The following is a 20,260-nucleotide window of genomic DNA, read 5'->3' as shown; positions in this document are numbered from 1 at the left end:
TAATCCCGCTCTCTCCTCACTCCCCGTACTCTTTAATATCCCACCCAGTCTAATCCCACTCTCCCCCTCACTCCCTGTACCCTTTAATATCCCACCCAGTCTAATCATAAGAACATAAGAAATAGGAGCAGGAGTAGGCCAATCGGCCCCTCGAGCCTGCTCCGCCATTCAATAAGATCATGGCTGATCTGATCCTAACCTCAAATCTTCGATCACTGTGCATCCACCCGAACCCATGTGATCTCCCGGGAGAGGCGAAAAACCAGATAAAGACCCAATGGCCAATTTGGGAGAAAAAAATCTGGGAAATTCCTCTCCGACCCATCTAGGCGATCGAAATTCTTCCAGGAGATCACTCTGTCCCTATATTTTCTACAGTACTTGCCTTCTGTAAAGGCGATCTCCACCCCAGCCAGGAACAGGAATAAAACCATCTCCTGAAATCTAACACAGAATTAGAACACAGTAGGAGCAGAACAATGCTACACGGCCCCTGGGCCCACTCCACTACCCACAGGGCCATGACCATTCCGAACCTAGACTCATGTCCAATTTCCTGCCCGCTCCCCGTAACCCTTAATTCCCTTTACTTCTAGGAAACTATCTATTTCTGTTTTAAATTTATTTAATGATGTAGCTTCCACAGCTTTCTGGGGCAGCAAATTCCACAAACCTACCAGCCTCTGAGTGAAGAAGTTTCTCCTCATCTCAGTTTTGAATGAGCAGCCCCTTATTTTAAGATTGTGCCCCCTAGTTCTAGTTTCACCCATCATTGGGAACATCCTCACCGCATCCACCCGATCAAGCCCCTTCACAATCTTATATGTTTCAATAAGATCGCCTCTCATTCTTCTGAACTCCAATGAGTAGAGTCCCAATCTACTCAACCTCTCCTCATATGACCACCCCCTCATCCCCAGGATTAACCGAGTGAACCTTCTTTGTACTGACTCGAGAGCAAGTATGTCTTTTCTTAAGTATGGACACCAAAACTGTATGCAGTATTCCAGGTGCGGTCTCACCAATACCTTGTACAACTGCAGCAACACCTCCCTGTTTTTATATTCCATCCCCCTAGCAATAAAAGCCAACATTCCATTGGCCTTCTTAATCACTTGCTGCACCTGCATACTAACTTTTTGAGTTTCGTGCACCAGGACCCCCAGATCCCTTTGTACTACAGTACTTTCCAGTTTCTTGCCATTAAGATAATAACTTGCTCTATGATTTTTCCTGCCAAAGTGCATAACCTCACACTTTCCAGTATTGTATTCCATCTGCCAAATCTCTGCCCACTTACTTAGCCTGTCTATGTCCCTTTGCAGGTTTTTTATGTCCTCCTCACTCACTACTTTCCGTCCCATCTTTGTATCATCTGCAAACTTTGATATGTTACACTCGGTCCCCTCCTCCAAATCGTTAATATAGATTGTAAAGAGTTGGGGACCCAGCACTGACCCCTGCGGAACACCACTAGTTACTGGTTGCCAATCTGAGAACGAACCATTTATCCCAACTCTCTGCTTTCTGTTAGAGAGCCAATCCTCCACCCACGCCAGAATATTACCCCCAATCCCGTGATTTTTTATCTTGAGCAATAATCTTTTGTGTGGCACCTTGTCAAATGCCTTTTGGAAGTCTAAATACACTACGTCCACTGGTTCCCCTTTATCCACCCTGTATGTTACTTCCTCAAAAAACTCCAGCAAATTTGTCAAACATGACTTCCCCTTCATGAAACCATGCTGAGTTTGTCCTATTAAATTATGTTTATCCAAATGTCCCGTTACTGTCTCCTTAATAATGGACTCTAACATTTTACCAACCACAGATGTTAGGCTAACAGGTCTATAGTTTCCAGCCTTCTGCCTACTACCCTTTTTAAATAAGGGTGTTACATTAGCAGTTTTCCAATCTGCCGGGACCTTTGCTGAGTCCAGTGAGTTTTGGAAAATTATTACCAATGCATCCACAATCCCTACCGCTACTTCCCTCAAGACCCTAGGATGCAAGCCATCAGGTCCAGGGGATTTATCCGCCTTGAGTCCCATTATTTTACCAAGTACCACTTCCTTAGTGATTTTAATCGTATTTAGTTCCTGCCCCCCTAGAGCCCCCTGTTTGTCCAGTGTTGGGATATTCTTAGTGTCCTCTACTGTAAAGACTGATACAAAATAATTGTTCAGTGTTTTTGCCATCTCCATGTTTCCCACCATTAATTTCCCGGTCTCATCCTCTAAGGGACCAACATTTACTTTAGCCACCCTTTTTCTTTTTATATAACTATAGAAACTTTTACTGTCTGTTTTTATATTTTTTGCTAATTTACTTTCATAATCCCGCTCTCTCCTCACTCCCTGTACCCTTTAATATCCCACCCAGTCTAATCCCACTCTCTCCTCACTCCCTGTACCCTTTAATATCCCACCCAGTCTAATCCCACTCTCTCTTCACTCCCTGTACCCTTTAATATCCCACCCAGTCTAATCCCACTCTCTCCTCACTCCCCGTACCCTTTAATATCCCACCCAGTCTAATCCCGCTCTCTCTTCACTCCCTGTACCCTTTAATATCCCACCCAGTCTAATCCCACTCTCTCCTCACTCCCCGTACCCCTTAATATCCCCTTTTTCAAGCGGCTATCTAATTCCCTTTTACAGTAATTTATAGACTCTGCTTTGGTGGAGAGTTCCACCTTTTAACCAGCCTCCGTGTTAAGAAAGTTTTCCTTACCCCTCATTTTGGAATTTGGTTACTGTCTCACTGCCCGTGGGAATAATCTGTCTCTAGTTACCTCAGTAAATGTGAAGGGGAAGGGCGACCGTGTTGGAGATTGGAAGACTTTTGTCAGCGAGCATTCCCCTGGCCTCTCAGTGAAGATTGTCAGCTTGGTGCTGATTGTGCTGTGGGTCCGCGCACTTTATCCACCTGTTTCACACATGGAGCGCCACAAGTAGAAAGTGGGAGCTTTAATCCCATTGGGTTTACCTGGATTGAAGCAAGATTCACGGCTAGCGAGGGCAGTGGGCCATCACATCACCTAATTATATTCTCCAGTGCTGGTTCGGTGTTTTATTTGCCTGTTGCTAGTGTGGGGAGGGGGGCGGGGTGGGTGTGGTGTTGGGGGGCTGATGGTGGTGTGGGCTTTAGTGTTTTGTTTTGATTTGATCTGTATGCAAGGTGAGGTACTGTTGATCTCATTGTATCTGTAGTGAAATTATAGTCTCTGCTTCAGAGACCATTGTATAGTCTTTACAAATCAGTTGGGGACGCCCACAGATATTGCACAGAGGCTGGGTTTTCTGTTGCTCAGACCAAGGAGTAAATATAATTACACACCAGGCAATTTTCTCCATAATTTAGTGAGGAGATAATTAAACAAGGTGTCCTGGTATGAGCGATGGGAGCTCTGCAGATGGTACCCAAGATCAGGGACGGTGTGTGATTTAGTTGGGATCTGATGAAAGCTTGCTTTTCATTAGTCTCGCTGCTGTGCTCCTGACGCACAGTTCCGTGCGTGTCAGCCAGGGGCAGTCTGCATGTCTCCATTCCTCACCCCCGAGGCAGAATGAGCAGCCAACGGTTTCTCATCTCCCAGGACACTGACTGACATTTTGTGCAGTGTCTGGGCAGGCTGACCGAGGAGCAGGACTGGCTGGTCCTCTCTTCAAAGACCAGGTCAAGGAGGCAAGCGGAAAACTGTTTTCAAGTCACGGGAAGACTGAGTGAGGGCAAGGGTCAGTGGGTCATTCACAGTGAATCCTCCCTGAGACAAAAGCAAAATACTACGGATGCTAGAAATCTGAAATAAAATGCTGGAAATACTCAGCAGGTCAGGCAGCATCCGTGGAGAGAGAAACAGAGTTCACGTTTCAGGCCTGTGACCTTTCATTAAGACCAGAAACGTTAACCGTTCCTCTCTCCAGAGATGCTGCCCGAACTGCTGAGTGTTTCCAGCATTCTCGGTTTTTACCTTCCTGGGGTGCGGTTCCCAAAACTGAACTGGGTGTTCTGGGGCCTGACCAAGGCTCTGTACTGAAGCAGCACTTCCTGCCCTTTGTACTCCAACCCTCTGGAGATAAAGGCCAACATTCCATTCGCTTTTTTAAAATCACTTTTTGTACCTGTGCACTAGCTTTGAGTGATTTGTATACCTGGACCCCAAATCTCTCTGCTGCTTCCGATTTGCTTTTCTTGGATCCAGAGTGGATGATCTTGTACTTCCCCACTTTGAACTCCATCTGCCACCGTTTTTCCCACTCAATTCATTTTATCTCGTGTCCCTTTGTAACTTCCTGCTCCCATCTACTGTGCCTCCTAACTTAGTGTCATCTGCAAACTTGGATATACAACTCTCTATTCCTTCATCCAAGCCATTGATAAATATGGTGACAAGCTGAGACCCCAGTGCAGATCCCTGGGAATGCCGCTTGTCGTGTTCTGCCAATCCCCACTCTCATTCTCCTAACCCATCGTACACGGTTACCACCAATTCCGTGGGCTTTTAGTTTTGCTAATAACCTCCTGTCATTTGTCAAATGCCTTCTGGAAGTCCCTGTAGACAACATCCATAGACACTGCCCCCGTCCACCATGTTAGTGACCGCCTCAAAAAATTCAACTCAATTAATCCGACTTGACCTGCCTGTCATAAATCTGCGCTGCTCCACGCTGACTCTCTCTGATCAGATGTACTTGTTCAAATGCTCGCTCACTCAGTTCCTGTTGATAGGTTCCACAACTGACATCATCTACATGTTGCCCCTTGGCACCAGCATCCAAAAACACGGCATCATTTTCCACATGTACGCTGACGACACCCAGCTCTACCTCAGCACCACTTCTCTCAACCCCTCCATGGTCTCTAAATTGACACACTGCTTGTCCGACATCCAGTTCTGGATGAGCAGATATTTTCTCCAATTAATTATTGGGAAGACTGAAGCCGTTGTCTTTGGTCCCCACCACAAACTCCGTTCTCTAGCCACCGACTCCATCCTCTCAACATCTGTCCGAGGCTGAACCACACTGTTCGCAACCTTGGTGTCATATTTGACCCACAGATGATTTCTGACCACATATCCGCGGCATAACTAAGACCGCCTATTTCCCCCTCCGTAACATCGCCCGTCTCCGCCCCTTGCCTCAGCTCATCCGCTGCTGAAACCCTCATCCATGCCTTTGTTACCTCTAGACTTGACTATTCCAACGCACTCCTGGCTGGACTCCCACATTCCACCCTACGTAAACTTGAGGTCATCCAAAACTCGGCTGCCCATGTCCTAACTCGCACCAAGACCCGTTCACCCATCACCCCTGTGCTCGCGGACCTACATTGGCTCCCGGTTAAGCAACACCTCGATTTTAAAATTCTCATCCTTGTTTTCAAATCCCTCCATGGCCCTCGCCCCTCCCTATCTCTGTAACCTCCTCCAGCCCTACAACTCTCCAAGATCTCTGCGCTTCTCAACTTCTGGCCTCTTGCGCATCCCTGATTATAATCGCTCCACCATTGGCAGCCGTGCCTTCAGCCGCCTGGGCCCTGAGCTCTGGAATTCCCTCCCTAAACCGCTCCGCCTCTCTCGCCTCCTTTAAGACACTCCTTAAAACCTCCCTCTTTGACCCAGCTTTTGGTCACCTGCCCTAATATCTCACGTGGCTCGGTGTTAAATGTTGTTTGATAATCGCTCCTGTGAAGCGCCTTGGCACGTTTTACTACATTAAAGGCGCTATATAAATAAAAGTTGTTAATATATTTATAAAGACTTTTACCCATAGCTTTGATATCCCTTGCAAGTGTTTTTTTCATTTTGTTTGTACATTACTTTCTTTATCTCCCTCTGTTGCTTTTTGTGGCTCTCCCTGTCCATTGCATTTCCGCTTTTCCTTGCACTTGCCAGCCTTTTCTTTAAGCTTGATACTGTTTCTCACCTTGTTTGTTGGCCATGGAGCTTTGGCCACTTAAAGGTTTTGTATCGGACCACATGCTTCTTGGAATGCCTCGCACTGTTTGCAGGTTTATTCATTAACAGCCCAGCCCAGTTTGCTGTGATCAGTTTATTTCCCATCCCTTCAGAATTTGCTGTATTTAAAGTTAAAATCGTGTTTATTTCCTGTGGTGGGGGAATCCAGGACAAGCGACAGAATCTTAAAATGAAAGCTCTGCCATTTCGGAATGAAATCGGGAAGCACCTTTTCACACAAGGGTGGTGGAAATCTGGAGCTCTCTTCCTCAGAAGGCTGTGGGTGCTGGGGGACAATTGACATTTTCAAGACTGAGATCGATAGATTTTTGTTGGTAAGGGATATGGAGCAGAGGCGGGTAAATGGAGTTGACCAGTCATGACCTGATTGAATGGTGGAACAGGCTGGCGGTGCTGAATGGCCTCCTCCTGTTCCTTGATTTGCCTCCCAGTGTTTTGGAACCTGACAGTTGCTCAGTGATTCTTCCTTGACTATCACAAGTGTGCTGCAAATTCCCTGAAGTGAGACGGACCTGCACTGAGGGTGTAACCTGGCACGTTAAAGGTGCAGCACCGTGTGGACAAATGCAACACTGAGACAGAGCGGGCAGGAAAACCAGCCTCTGCAGTACCGGTACAGAGAGAACTTTTTTAAATTTGTTCCTGGGATGTGGGTGTCGCTGGCAAGGCCAGCATTTATTGCCCATCCCTAGTTGCCCTAATCACCAGGACAGGGCCATGGTCTGCGCAGTCTGTGGTGTGTGCAGTGAATTTGTGTTAGAGAATGGGAACTGTTTGTATAACTAAAGCAGCATCATGATCCAGCATGGCATTCCATTGACTGAGGGGCAAGAAATGTCTCTAATGTCAGGATTGTGTGTCTGCGCGCATTGGGAGATTTCACTCCCATCACAGCCTGCACTTTGAAGATCGACCAATATTTACAACGGCACTACAGCATTGCTGTTTATTTATAATAAAGAAAGTAATAAAACATCATTCTGAAACAATTGACTGCCAAGAACAAGAAGATTGGAGCCTGTGTTGAGGCTGAGGATCGGAGCCTGTGTTGAAGAGGAGATGGAGGAGGATCGGAGCCTGTGTTGAGGCTGAGGATTGGAGCCTGTGTTGAGGCTGAGGATTGGAGCCTGTGTTGAGGCTGAGGATCGGAGCCTGTGTTGAAGAGATGGAGGAGGATCAGAGCCTGTGTTGAAGAGGAGATGGAGGAGGATCGGAGCCTGTGTTGAAGGGGAGATGGAGGAGGATCGGAGCCTGTGTTGAAGGGGAGATGGAGGAGGATCGGAGCCTGTGTTGAGGCTGAGGATCGGAGCCTGTGTTGAAGAGGAGATGGAGGAGGATCGGAGCCTGTGTTGAGGCTGAGGATCGGAGCCTGTGTTGAAGAGATGGAGGAGGATCAGAGCCTGTGTTGAAGAGGAGATGGAGGAGGATCGGAGCCTGTGTTGAGGCTGAGGATCGGAGCCTGTGTTGAAGAGATGGAGGAGGATCAGAGCCTGTGTTGAAGAGGAGATGGAGGAGGATCGGAGCCTGTGTTGAGGCTGAGGATCGGAGCCTGTGTTGAAGAGATGGAGGAGGATCAGAGCCTGTGTTGAAGAGGAGATGGAGGAGGATCGGAGCCTGTGTTGAGGCTGAGGATCGGAGCCTGTGTTGAGGCTGAGGATCGGAGCCTGTGTTGAGGCTGAGGATTGGAGCCTGTGTTGAGGCTGAGGATTGGAGCCTGTGTTGACTTTAGTCTGATGGTTACATCAGTAGTAGAATTTGTTCCATCAAGTGAATCTCTGTGCAGGTTGGGAATGTTTTTCTGGGCGTTGTAAAAACAATCCTGAAAGGGTGAGTGCATTTGCTCGGAGCTGCTCCTCTGGGTTACTGAAGAAGGACACGCAGTCAGTGACGTAAGAGTGGATCCTGTCGGGGAAGTCTTTAATGAATTGCTGTGAAATGACCCTCAGGAACTCCATGTACTTCAGTGTGGGCTCCCCTAAATACTTCTCAATCGTTGAGTATGCCTTGGCTGAGACAATGAGGGGGGCGACCAAATGCAGCGTCGAGTTGCAAGACCTCGAGACCTCGCTGTGTCCATTCAGCTGCAGCAACAGGCGGACCAGGTTCGAATGGATCTGTCGGCACAAGTAGGATTTGGGATCTCTCGTTCCGCACTTGGCTAAGTTCCCCAACACGTTGAATGCTTCAGCCCGCACTTTATCGCACATAACCTCAAAGAACGGTTGGATCCCAGTGAGGATTTTGATTATAAAGGGTTTGATGGTATTTGCTTTCAACAGATTCAAGTGCTTACCGAGGCAGGATAGCACCTCAAACATTAGCACCTCGTTGTCGTGCTCCTGGGATTCCATCAGACAAATCATTGCACACAGCACTTGGTGAGAATATTTTTCTGTGCTGTGAGGAACTCCAGCTGTGACGTTGCCCAGGCCCCTGACGCACACAAACTGTAGAACAGGAGGAGAATTGAGCAGACATTGAAACAACCTTCTCACCAGGGCGTCTGTGAGCTGCAGCTGTGAAGCCAGTGGAGATTTTAAAAGCTCTCCAAAGAAGGCAGCCACGGTGACTTTCTGACACTCTTGTATAGCGGGGATGAGAGATGCGAGCTCTTGTACAATGCCAGTCAGACTGGGGCCAGTGTATCTGCCCATTGCTCTGGCCAGCTGGACAACCCCAATGTGGGACTTGCGGATATCCATCATCTGCTTCCAGCCTCCACCTTCCATCATGCAATTTACCACTTGCTGATTCTTCACCCGACACAGCAGGACCATTAGTGTCTCCACACAGTTCATGCACATGTCCCCACTTCTAGGTGTCTGAGGCTCAGCTGAGAATCCCCTCTGCTTCGCTTCGCAATCAGGAACAAAAATCTTGGGCAGGCGAACATTGACGGAGGAGCTGAGGTGGACGAGCAGGGCGCTGAATAATTGCGGGAATAATTTGGTTACAGCCTGTGCCGACTCGGGTGTGTTTATCATCTCGTACAGAGCGCAGACGGCAGCCAGGGATTCAAGAGTAGGATATAGTGTCACGTTCTCACTAATGGGATAGGTTGTCTTCTCCCCAGGTAGTAACTGCTTGTTCAGAGTGTCCAGCAGCTCTCCCATTGTACTCTGGGCACATTCCATGTCCTCAGCCAGTGATCTCCACACATCACTGGTGTACTTGTCCAAAGGGTCGGGGTAGGCAAGGAGACAGGACACAACTGTTGCTGTGTTGTGTGAGGCCAGAATGTTGATACTGCGCAGAACTGAGAGTTTCACCTCCTTGTAAGCAACTGACGGCAGTTGTCCCCTCAACACGTCGAGTATCTCCGAGACCAGGTCCCGAAGTTCACTGCCGTGTGTTTTAATGATGGTTTTAATGAGGACAGCGGCTGCACTGGAACAGCTGGGGTGTTGGTCTGCCAGTCCTTTGAATACCGTGAAGAGCAAGTTGCCCAGCTGGTCATGGGGCAAACTGTTGGAAATGACACCTGCAATCTGGCAGCATGTTTGAAGGAGGACTGAACTGTCAGGGTTAACTAACTGTGCTTTTACTGCTTTCAGAGCCTCTAGCTGCTCCCTCTCTTGACCCAGATTGGTGCCTTCATGCGATAACTGAATGGACAGGATGATGTACAAACTGTCCACGGCCATCTGTCGAACGGGAAGCAGTGGGTCTGCACAGTGTGGCATTAGTCGTCCAATCAGAGACCCCGTGTTAATTAGTGGCACTACATTACTGACATTGAGCTTCTCCCAGTAATAGTTGAGCAGCACTAAGATCGTGTCCATGGCTCGCTCTCGTTCATACTCCTTTATTGAAATTATCCAGTCTTCTACTTGCTTGAATATGGTCTGAAGACCTTCAGGGGACAGGTCCTGGAGTAATATTTGCTTCAGAAGCTCTTGCAGGGCAGTCACAGTTTGGGTATAAAGCGTTGCAGTCTCTTTGGTGTTGCTATCCGTTTCTTTGTTCTTGTCCAGTTCTGGAGGTACTAAGCTGAAAGTACTGGTCAGGCAGGTTTGAATCAATTGTGAGGTGTCAGCTTGGTTTGATTCAGTGTGTAGTTGTACGAGATGGAGGCAGGCGTTCATGGCTAGCTGTCGAACAGGGCTCTGCAGCAGCTCTGGTGGCTCAGCCTCAATAAGATCCTGCATGTACATCAGCAGCTCCCTCTTTCTAATAAAGTTGAAGGAAACCCTCTGGTGATTTGAATGCAGGGATCGGGCTATCAGTGTCACGGTCTTTATTAGGCTGAGTGTTAGTGTGAGATCCCTGGATTCAGCCTTTAGCCCCTGCCCACTTGAAATGAATTGACTAACAGCTGGTAGAATATGGGTCTCTATTCTGGACAGCACTAGTTCCTCAGGTGCGTAGAGTGCCATGTTCCCATAGCACAGAACCAGTGTGCTCTTGGATTTATCCATTTCCACATCAAGCTTGTCCTTATGAATATTGAAGAAACTCTTAGTATCCTTAGTTCTGTTAGAATTAGCAAGCTCCTCCAGGCTACTGAGGGCATCATCAAAGTGTGTCATGGCACAGAACCCAATGGCAATGGCTGCCCCTTCTCTCTCGGCACTCGCACTGTGCTGCACACTCAGTAGCATCTGGTGAATCTCCTGCTTTATGTTCTTGCTGCGAACCTGACTGAGCACTATCCCAAGAGCCTTGTAGAGAAAGCCCTTCTCCTGTGGGGAATGATGGTCGGCGTCGATCTGTTTACACATTTCGTCACTGAGCTGACCCGTCCATTCCTCGTCGTCAATGGTGTTCAGAGTTTTGGACAGGAGCAGTAACAGTTTCTCTTCCCATTCCCGTTCAGGTAGAGACTCCTCTGAATTTGCTAGCAATTGGTCAACTAATGCTGGAAGCTCCTCTTCCCACCACCTTGCTGTTGCTGGGTGGATATTGAAGCTCAGGACTTGCATTAGCCTCAGTGCCGCAGCTCCTCGACTTCCTCCCTGGTAAGGGCAGTAAGACACGAGGAGGAGCCGGGCCAGCAGTGCCTGAGCTTTAGGGAGATTGGCATCTTCATTGTATGCAAGGGAAAACCTTTCGCTGCTGGCTTGCAGTTTCTTTTTCCCAAGATGTGCCAAACAATTGCATATTGTTGTTAAAGCCTTGGTATACTGGGTCACAGTGACACACTCCAGTAAGAATGACCAAAGAACATCCTCCATCGTCACTGTATTTGTGATCATAAACATCACTGTTTCACATACTGTAACTAATTCTTCATCTGTAACCTGGTCCAACTGATGATTGGGTGGTACCAAGTCCCTTGAATCAACAGATGCAGCACACTGTCGGATGAGGAATTCCACCATTGCCTTTCCTCCCTCTGGCTCAAGGTAACCTTGCTGGGCCATGGCACATATTACCTGGGCCACTAGCTTCTTCTCCTGATTGCTGCTCTTGCCCACGAGCACTGGTTTTATGGCGGCCACAATCTGAGCCTTCTTCCTCTCTAAGTGTGAAGAGACCGAGCTGATGAGGTGTCTCAGTACACTGAGTGTTCCTACTCTCGTCTGTTGGTCAGCATTCTCTAATTTCAGGAGGAGGCAGTCGACCAACGTGTCTGCGTAAGCCGGGGCCAGAACTGTGAAACAGCAAAGGATCTCGGTGTGGTTCTTCACAGCAAGGTGGTTATTAGTTCCCACTGATAGACAAATCTGCTGGTGGAGATTTTTAAGCAGATTGTCCATCTGTGTTTTCAGCCCTAGATACCTCATCTCCATGGCAATATCCAGTACCCGGCACAGGCACTCTGTGATGGAGAAATGTCCTGGGTGTTTCTTGTAGAGAGACAGAATGCCTGGAATGAGCTTGGGAAGTTCTTTCTCTAGTCTGTCCATGGGCAGCAGGGAGCTGATGTAGCCCAAAGCTTCCACTATTGAGATATTCAACTTCGAGGGCTCCTTCTCCAGCCACACCTTGAACAACAGACTGTAGACCGTGTTAATCTCGGTGGAGAAAGACTCTTTAGTCACTGCAGGGTCTGGGGCTTTCTCCACATTTGCCAGGTAGATCAGGATACTTTTGCTAAAACTTCCCATTGTTGTGGCGCATACAGCCTTCAGCTCATCCTGTTTAATTCCAAAGAAAACTGGAATCATGGTCCCGATAATAGATTTTAGAAGAGGCACCATGACGTACAGATTTTCCGTTGACATTTTGCTCAAGGTCTTCAACATGTACACATGTGGAAAGTGCCCTTGCTTGAAATTCTCCATCATCAACTGGACAACTTGATTAGTAAACCTGAAGCTAATGGCAACCAGGAGTTTGCTGGCAGCTTCCTGGCTGGCAGCTTGTGCTCCTGTTGACTTAGTCATCCACAGTGCAGCTAAAGAGATCACTTTCTGCGCTAGCCCTTGGCTGATTTGATCAAGGGTGTCCTTGATAATCTGCGCCATGCTCACCAGTATTGAAGCCCCCTGTGGCGCTGTCAGCGTGGTGTGGTGGGACAGATGGTCATGGCAGGTCATTAACACTATTGCTGGGTGGTGACGCCCCAGTGTCTGCAGACTGTCCGATATTTCCTGCTGAGAACTTTCATCTTCCTCAGTGGCCATCTTCACCAGGGTAGCTGAGAATAATTCCACGTTGCGATGCATTTTAGGAATCTTTCCACGGATTGAGACTTAAAAAGCTAAAATTCCTCCGTTCAGTATTCTAAAGATTATTAGTGTTCTCTCACTAAAGACACGAACGAGACTTGAAACCCTAAGCTGTCTGATTTACTCGAAGCTTCTTGGTCCTGTGTTTTGCTCTAAGTTCTTACTACTGTTCTTCAATTTGAAGAAACTTTTTAACCAAATACTTTGTGGCTAATTGCCAATTAAAGACTAATTGTTCACTCACTCGCAATCTAATACAAGATCTCTCCTTCGAAGACTCTGTCCCTTTCCTCTGACAGTTCTTTCTCTGCAATGATTAATGCTGTTCCTTTGCAGTGTTTCCAATCCTCTATCCAGTGATCTTCCTAGATTTGGATGGATTTGATTGACGCACTTGTTTTTGAGCTCTCTGCTAGTGGCTGTCACATGTACAAATGCACCTTTTGTTCCACTTGGCTGTGTTTTGTCCCCCACCCTGGGTTGTCATGGTTTTCATTGTGAAGCCAGATGACATCACTCCTCAGTTGCGATGTTGGGCCCTGGGCCGTGTGCCTATATAAGTGGTGGCAGTTTAAGGTGGGTGGGGGTTAAGGCCCAGACCTGAGTTACAAACCATTCTGACAAGGCAACAATCCCAACCCTTGGCAGTCTTGTTGGATTGTATTCCCAATATAGACCCTACTGTACCACGGACTCGCAAAGTATTCGTGCCAAAATATGGGATTGTGGACTAACATTTCCAGTAAAATTCCCCAAAATTGAGGTGTTCACGGGACTCAAAAATAGAAATAAAAGATCTGACCCCACCTGCCCTTTCACAAGTTAGAATGTATAAGAACATAAGAACATAAGAAATAGGAGCAGGAGTAGGCCAATCGGCCCCTCGAGCCTGCTCCGCCATTTAATAAGATCATGGCTGATCTGATCCTAACCGCCAATCTACTATCACAGAACCATCTCCTGAATCTAACAGAATTAGACACACAAAATAGGAGCAGGATCAGGCTACACGGCCCCTGGGCCCGCTCAGCTACCCACAGGGCCATGTCCGATCCGAACCGAGACTCATGTCCAAATTCCTCCCCCTCCCCGTAACCCTTAATTCCCTTTACTTCTTGGAAACTGTCTATTTCAGTTTTAAATTTATGTAATGATGTAGCTTCTACAGCTTTTTGGGGCAGCATATTCCATGGACCTACCACCCTCTGAGTGAAGTAGTTCCTCCTCATCTCAGTTTTGAAAGAGCAGCCCCTTATTCTAAGACTATGCCCCCTAGTTCTAGTTTCACCCATCATCGGGAACATCCTCCCCGCATCCACCCGATCCAACCCCTTCACAATCTTATATGTTTCAATAAGATCGCCTCTCATTCTTCTGAACGCTAATGAGTAGAGTCCCAATCTACTCAACCTCTCCTCATATGTCCATCCCCTCATCCCCGGGATTAACCGAGTGAACCTTCTTTGTACTGACTCGAGAGCAAGTATGTCTTTTCTTAAGTATGGACACCAAAACTGTATGCAGTATTCCAGGCGCGGTCTCACCAATACCTTGTACAACTGAAGCAATACATCCCTATTTTTATATTCTATCCCTCTAGCAATGAAAGCCAACATTCCATTGGCCTTCTTAATCACTTGCTGCACCTGCATACTAACCTTTTGAGTTTTGTGCACCAGGACCCCCAGATCCCTTTGTACTTCAGTACTTTCCAGTTTCTTGCCATTAAGATAATAACTTGCTCTACGATTTTTCCTGCCAAAGTGCATAACCTCACACTTTCCAGTATTGTATTCCATCTGCCAAATCTCTGCCCACTTACTTAGCCTGTCTATGTCCCCTTGCAGGTTTTTTATGTCCTCCTCACTCACTACTTTCCCTCCCATCTTAGTATCATCTGCAAACTTTGATATGTTACACTCGGTCCCCTCTTCCAAATCGTTAATATAGATTGTTAAGAGTTGGGGACCCAGCACTGACCCCTGCGGAACACCACTAGTTACTGATTGCCATTCTGAGAATGAACCATTTATCCCAACTCTCTGCCTTCTGTTAGATAGCCAATCCTCTATCCATGCCAGAATATTACCCCCAATCCCGTGATTTTTTATCTTAAGCAATAATCTTTTGTGTGGCACCTTGTCAAATGCCTTTTGGAAGTCTAAATACACTACGTCCACTGGTTCCCCTTTATCCACCCTATATGTTACTTCCTCAAAGAACTCCAGCAAATTTGTCAAACATGACTTCCCCTTCATAAAACCATGCTGACTTTGTCCTATTAAATGACGATTATCCAAATGTCCTGTTACTGTCTCCTTAATAATGGACTCCAAAATTTTACCTACCACAGATGTTAGGCTAACCGGTCTATAGTTTCCAGCCTTCTGTCTACTGCCCTTTTTAAATAAGGGTGTTACATTAGCAGTTTTCCAGTCTGCCGGGACCTTTGCTGAGTCCAGGGAGTTTGGGAAAATTATTACCAATGCATCCACAATCCCTACCGCCACTTCCCTCAAGACCCTAGGATGTAAGCCATCAGGTCCAGGTGATTTATCCGCCTTGAGTCCCATTATTTTACCGAGTACCACTTCCTTAGTGATTTTGATCGTGTTTAGCTCCTTCCCCCCCCTATAGCCCCCTGTTTGTGCAGTGTTGGGATATTCTTAGTGTCTTCTACTGTAAAGACTGATACAAAATATTCATTCAGTGTTTTTGCCATCTCCATATTTCCCACCATTAATTTCCCGGTCTCATCCTCTAAGGGACCAACATTTACTTTAGCCACCCTTTTTCTTTTTATATAACTATAAAAACTCTTACTATCTGTTTTTATATTTTTTGCTAATTTACTTTCATAATCTATCTTCCCTTTCTTAATCAATCTTTTTGTTATTTTTTGCTGTCTTTTAAATTTTTCCCAATCCTCTATCCTCCCACTAGATTTGGCTACCTTATATGCCCTTGTTTTTAGTCGAATACTATCCTTAATTTCTTTACTTAGCCACGGATGGCTGTCTTTTCTTTTACACCCTTTTCTTCTCAGTGGAATATATTTTTTTTGGAAGTTGTAAAATAACTCCTTAAATGTATCGTCTTACCCTTTAATCTATTTTCCCAATCCACTCTAGTCAATTCTGCTCTCATACCTTCATAGTCTCCTTTATTCAAGCTTAGCACGCTTGTTTGAGATCCAACCCGCTCACCCGCTAATTGAATATGGAATTCAACCATGTTATGGTCACTCATTCCAAGGGGATCCTTTACTAGGACATTTTTAATTAATCCTGTCTCGTTACACAGGACCAGATCTAAGGTTGCTTGCCCCCTGGTCGGTTCAGTTACGTACTGCTCAAGAAACCCATCCCTAATACACTCAATGAACTCATCCTCAAGGCAGCCCTGCCCAATTTGATTTGTCCAATTAATATGATAGTTAAAATCCCCCATAATTATAGATGTTCCCTTATTACAAGCCTCAACTATTTCCTGATTGATACTCCGTCCAACATAGTTGCAACTGTTCAGAGGCCTATAGACTACGCCCACTAGTGTTTTTTTCCCCTTATTATTCCTTGCCTCCACCCAAACTGTTTCATTATCCTGATCTTTTGATCCAATATCATTTCTCTGTATTACAGTGATTCCTTCCTTTATTAACATAGCCACCCCACCTCCCCTTCCTTCGTGCCTGTCCTTCCTGATCGTTAAATAACCTGGTATGTTTAATTCCCAGGCATTGTCACCCTGCAGCCATGTTTCTGTAATGGCCACAAGATCATACCCATATGTAGTTATTTGTGCCATTAACTCGTCTATTTTGTTACGAATGCTATGTGCATTCAGATAGAGAACTTTCAAATATGTTTTGTGACACTTAGTTCCTGCTTTTGCCCTTTTTATTACTTTACCTTTTACTCCATACCTTCTGCCCCTTCCTGACACGCTCTGGTTTTTAATTTCCCTACTGCTACCTAAGTCTATGACCTTCTCTGTTGTCATTTTTATTATTTGCTCTCTAGGAACCTCCCCCCCACTAGTTAGTTTAAAGCCCTCTCTACAGCGCTAGTTATATGATCCGCCAGGACTCTAGTCCCAGCACTGGCCAAGTGAAGCCCGTCCCAACGGAACAGCTCCCTCCTGCCCCAGTACTGGTGCCAGTGTCCCAGGAAGCAAAACCCATTTCTCCCACACCAGTCTTTGAGCCACGCATTTAACTCTCTAATTTTATTTGTCCTAGCCAAATTCGCTTGTGGCTCAGGTAATAATCCAGAGATTATTACCCTTGAGGTTCTGTTTTTTAATTTGACCCCTAGCTGTTCATACTCCTTTAACAGAACCGGCTTCCTAGTCCTATCTACGTCGTTTGTACCAACATGGACCACGACAACTGGATCCACCCCCTCCCACTGCAAGTTTCTTTCCAGCCCAGAGGAGATGTCCTTAACCCTGGCACTGGGTAGGCAACACAGCCTTCGGGACTCTCGCTCTCGGCTGCAGAGAACTCTATCTATCCCCCTAATAATACTATCCCCTACCACTACAACATTTCTAGTCACTCCCCCCCTCTTGAATGGCCCCCCGTTCCACGGTGCTGTGGCCAGGTTGCTCATCCTCCCTGCAGTCCCTGCTCCCGTCCCCACAGGGAGTAAGAACCTCGAACTTGCTGGACAAGAGCAAGGGCTGCGGCTCCTCCAGCTCTACCTCCTGGATCCCCGTACCTGCCTCACTCGTAGTCACACCGTCCTGTCCCTGACCACGGACTACATCTGAATTACTTAACTTCATAGGTGTGACCACCTCCTGATACACAGAGTCCAGGTACTTCTCCCCCTCCCTGATGTGTCGCAGTGTCTGAAGCTCAGACTCCAGCTCATCAACACGGAGCTGGAGTTCCTGTAGCAGCAGACACTTGTCACAGACGTAATCACCGTGAGCCTCAATGGGGTTCACCGGCTCCCACATCTCGCAACAGTAACACATCACCTGCTCCATTCTATGTAATTAATTAAATTTTTTATTGTTAGTTATGGACACCCTCTGCCCGATTATAGATGCTAGTATCCCCTTTAATTAATTGGATTTAATTTAAATCAATCCCTCTAATTACACCAGTTAAATGGTTTACCAACAGTCACTCTGCACCAGAAAGGCCTTATTAACTACAACCCACAGAGTTAAAGTTTGAAAAGAGCACCTAACACCCCACTTACCCCAACTCACACTTACCCAAACTCACAGCACTCTATGATGACTCGCACTCAGTGCTTGCTCGCACTAGGACTGGTCTTTTTATACTGTTTGTTTGTTTACAGCCAAATGAGTCACCCCTGCTGATTGGTTAGAAAACTGGTTTCCACTGCCTGCTGTGCCAATTTACTCCTACTGCAGTGTAACCTTGTTTTACTCTTCTTAAACCAACAGAATCCCAAATATTTAACTTTTCCCCTTTACTTAAACTGCTTAAGTAATCTTATCAAGAATGATTTAAAGAGAATTAACAATTAAAGAACTCACACACTTACCCAAACTCACAGCACTCTCTGCTGACTCGCACTCTCAATGTAAAAGCATCATTCTAGCCCCTGGCAGTAAGGGGCCTTCACCCCAGCAGGATAGTCTCAAATAATATGGAGCGGGTCAGATGCCATTTGTATTTGACTAGAAAGGTTGTGGGTTTGTGCTCACGTCACAGTCTGTTTTTATTTGTGTGCTGACAGGGATTGAAGCTGCATCATGACGTCATGAGGATGTTGCTGTGACAAAGGGCAATGGTCGACGGGTGTTTTTGTGACTGGAAGGCTGTTTCCAGTGCGATTCCGCAGGGCTCAGTACTGGGCCCTTTGCTTTTTGTGGTATTTATCAATGATCTAGACTTGAATGTAGGAAGTATGCTTAAGAAGTTTGCAGATACAAAAATTGGCCGAGTGGTTGATAATGAAGACGAAAGCTGCAGACTGCAGGAAGACATCAATGGACTGGTCAGGTGGGCAGAACAGTGCCAAATGGAATTCAATCTGGAGAAGTGTGAGGTAATGCATTTGGGGAGGGTTAACAAGGAAAGGGAATACACAATAAATGGTAGGACACTGAGAAGTGCAGAGGAACAGAGGGACCTTGGAGTGCATGTCCACAGATCCCTGAAGGTAGCAGGACAGGTAGATAAGGTGGTTAAGAAGACACACGGGATACTTGCCTTTATTAGCCGAGGCACAGAATATAAGAGCAGGGAGGTTATGCTTGAACTGTATAAAACACTAGTTAGGCCGCAGCTAGAGTACTGGGTGCAGTTCTGGTCACCACATTACAGGAAGGATGTGATTGCACTAGAGAGGGTACAGAGGAGATTTACGAGGATGTTGCCTGGGCTGGGGAATTTTAGCTATGAGGAAAGATTGGATATGCTGGGGTTGTTTTCTTTGGAACAGAGGAGGCTGAGAGGAGACCTTTATTGAGGTGTATAAAATTATGAGGGGCCTGGATAGAGTGGATAGCAAGGACCTAGTTCCCTTAGCAGAGGGGTCAATAACCAGGGGGCACAGATTTAAAGTAATTGGTCAGAAGTTTAGAGAGGATTGAGGACAAATCTTTTCACCCAGAGGGTGGTGGGGTCTGGAACTCACTGCCTGAAAGGGTGGCAGAGGCAGAAACCCTCATCACATTTAAAAAGTACTTGGATATGCACTTTGAAGTGCCGTAACCTACAAGGCTCCCTCAGTAAAGAATGTAATAAACCTCCTTGCACCATCATTCTCGCTTAGTTTTTAGTTCTCATGAGATTTATGTTCTGGGATGAACCCTATGTCTGTGATGAGTACTGTTAGCTTCTGCCTCATTCACTTAAAGTGTTGAATCAGATACTCTGGACTTTCTCTGATCATTCACTGGGTATCATTCAAGTAATGCGCATGTTGGGGACTGTGTGTGTACGGGTTTCCATTAATGCTGAGTTAATGGCTGGGTAATGAGGTACTTTATTCCACTTCAAGCAACCCTAATAGAAGGTGATGCTGATAGGGTGCGAGGAAGTAGGTGGGAGGAGGCTTGTGTGAAGCAGAAACACCGGCACGGACCGTAGGGCCGAATGGCCTGTTTCTGTGCTGTACATTCTATGTAATTAATAAGTGACCTAATCTGACCAGACACAAGGTTTCAGTCAGAAATGGGTGTTCTGGGAGCTATTTATGCAGACGTTCAGCTGTAGCGACGGTAAAACAAGTAAAACTTGTCAAACACTCAGCGGAAAGGCAGACTGAACCATTGACACCAATGCAGGAAACGGGCAGGCTCTGAGGTCCCGCAGATAACTGACATTGCTGGAATTCAGCACTGCTGAGGAAATGGGGGCTCGGCAAGAGAGATCTGTAAGACCAACAGGGCAATAATGCTGGATGATCTTAACGAGCCTAAGATAGACTAAAATAAAGATAATTCATGTGGCCAAAGTGGAGAGTACTATTTAGAATGTGTCCACGACTGCCTCCTAGATCAGTAGGAATCGTTCGCCTCCTACCATCCCGGTACTCACACAATCCAACGATAATGGAGTTCTGACCAATCACACCAATCAATCTCTCTGAATGAGTCTAAAACAGACCCAGGCACGAGGTGAGGGGCAGAATGGCCTACTTCTGTACCTGAGTGACTCCTTTTTAAACTTCAG

The 20,260-nt window shown here is 46.5% G+C and overlaps 1 protein-coding gene and 1 pseudogene across 1 annotated transcript in view; one reads left to right on the top strand and one right to left on the bottom strand.

The window, feature by feature from the left end:
• Window positions 1-20,260, top strand: part of LOC147107221 (BET1-like protein) — a 42,141-nt gene that overhangs the window by 10,724 nt on the left and 11,157 nt on the right. The window lies entirely within an intron of this gene.
• LOC147107222 (maestro heat-like repeat-containing protein family member 1 pseudogene) lies at window positions 7,726-12,948 on the bottom strand (annotated as a pseudogene).

This window comes from Somniosus microcephalus, chromosome 15 (genome assembly GCF_052327205.1).
Source record: "Somniosus microcephalus isolate GS21.2 chromosome 15, FLI_Smic_1.0, whole genome shotgun sequence".
In the NCBI taxonomy this organism is placed as follows: domain Eukaryota; kingdom Metazoa; phylum Chordata; class Chondrichthyes; order Squaliformes; family Somniosidae; genus Somniosus; species Somniosus microcephalus.
Note: the sequence above shows the minus strand (reverse complement) of the source record. Positions and strands in the feature narration are given on the sequence as shown.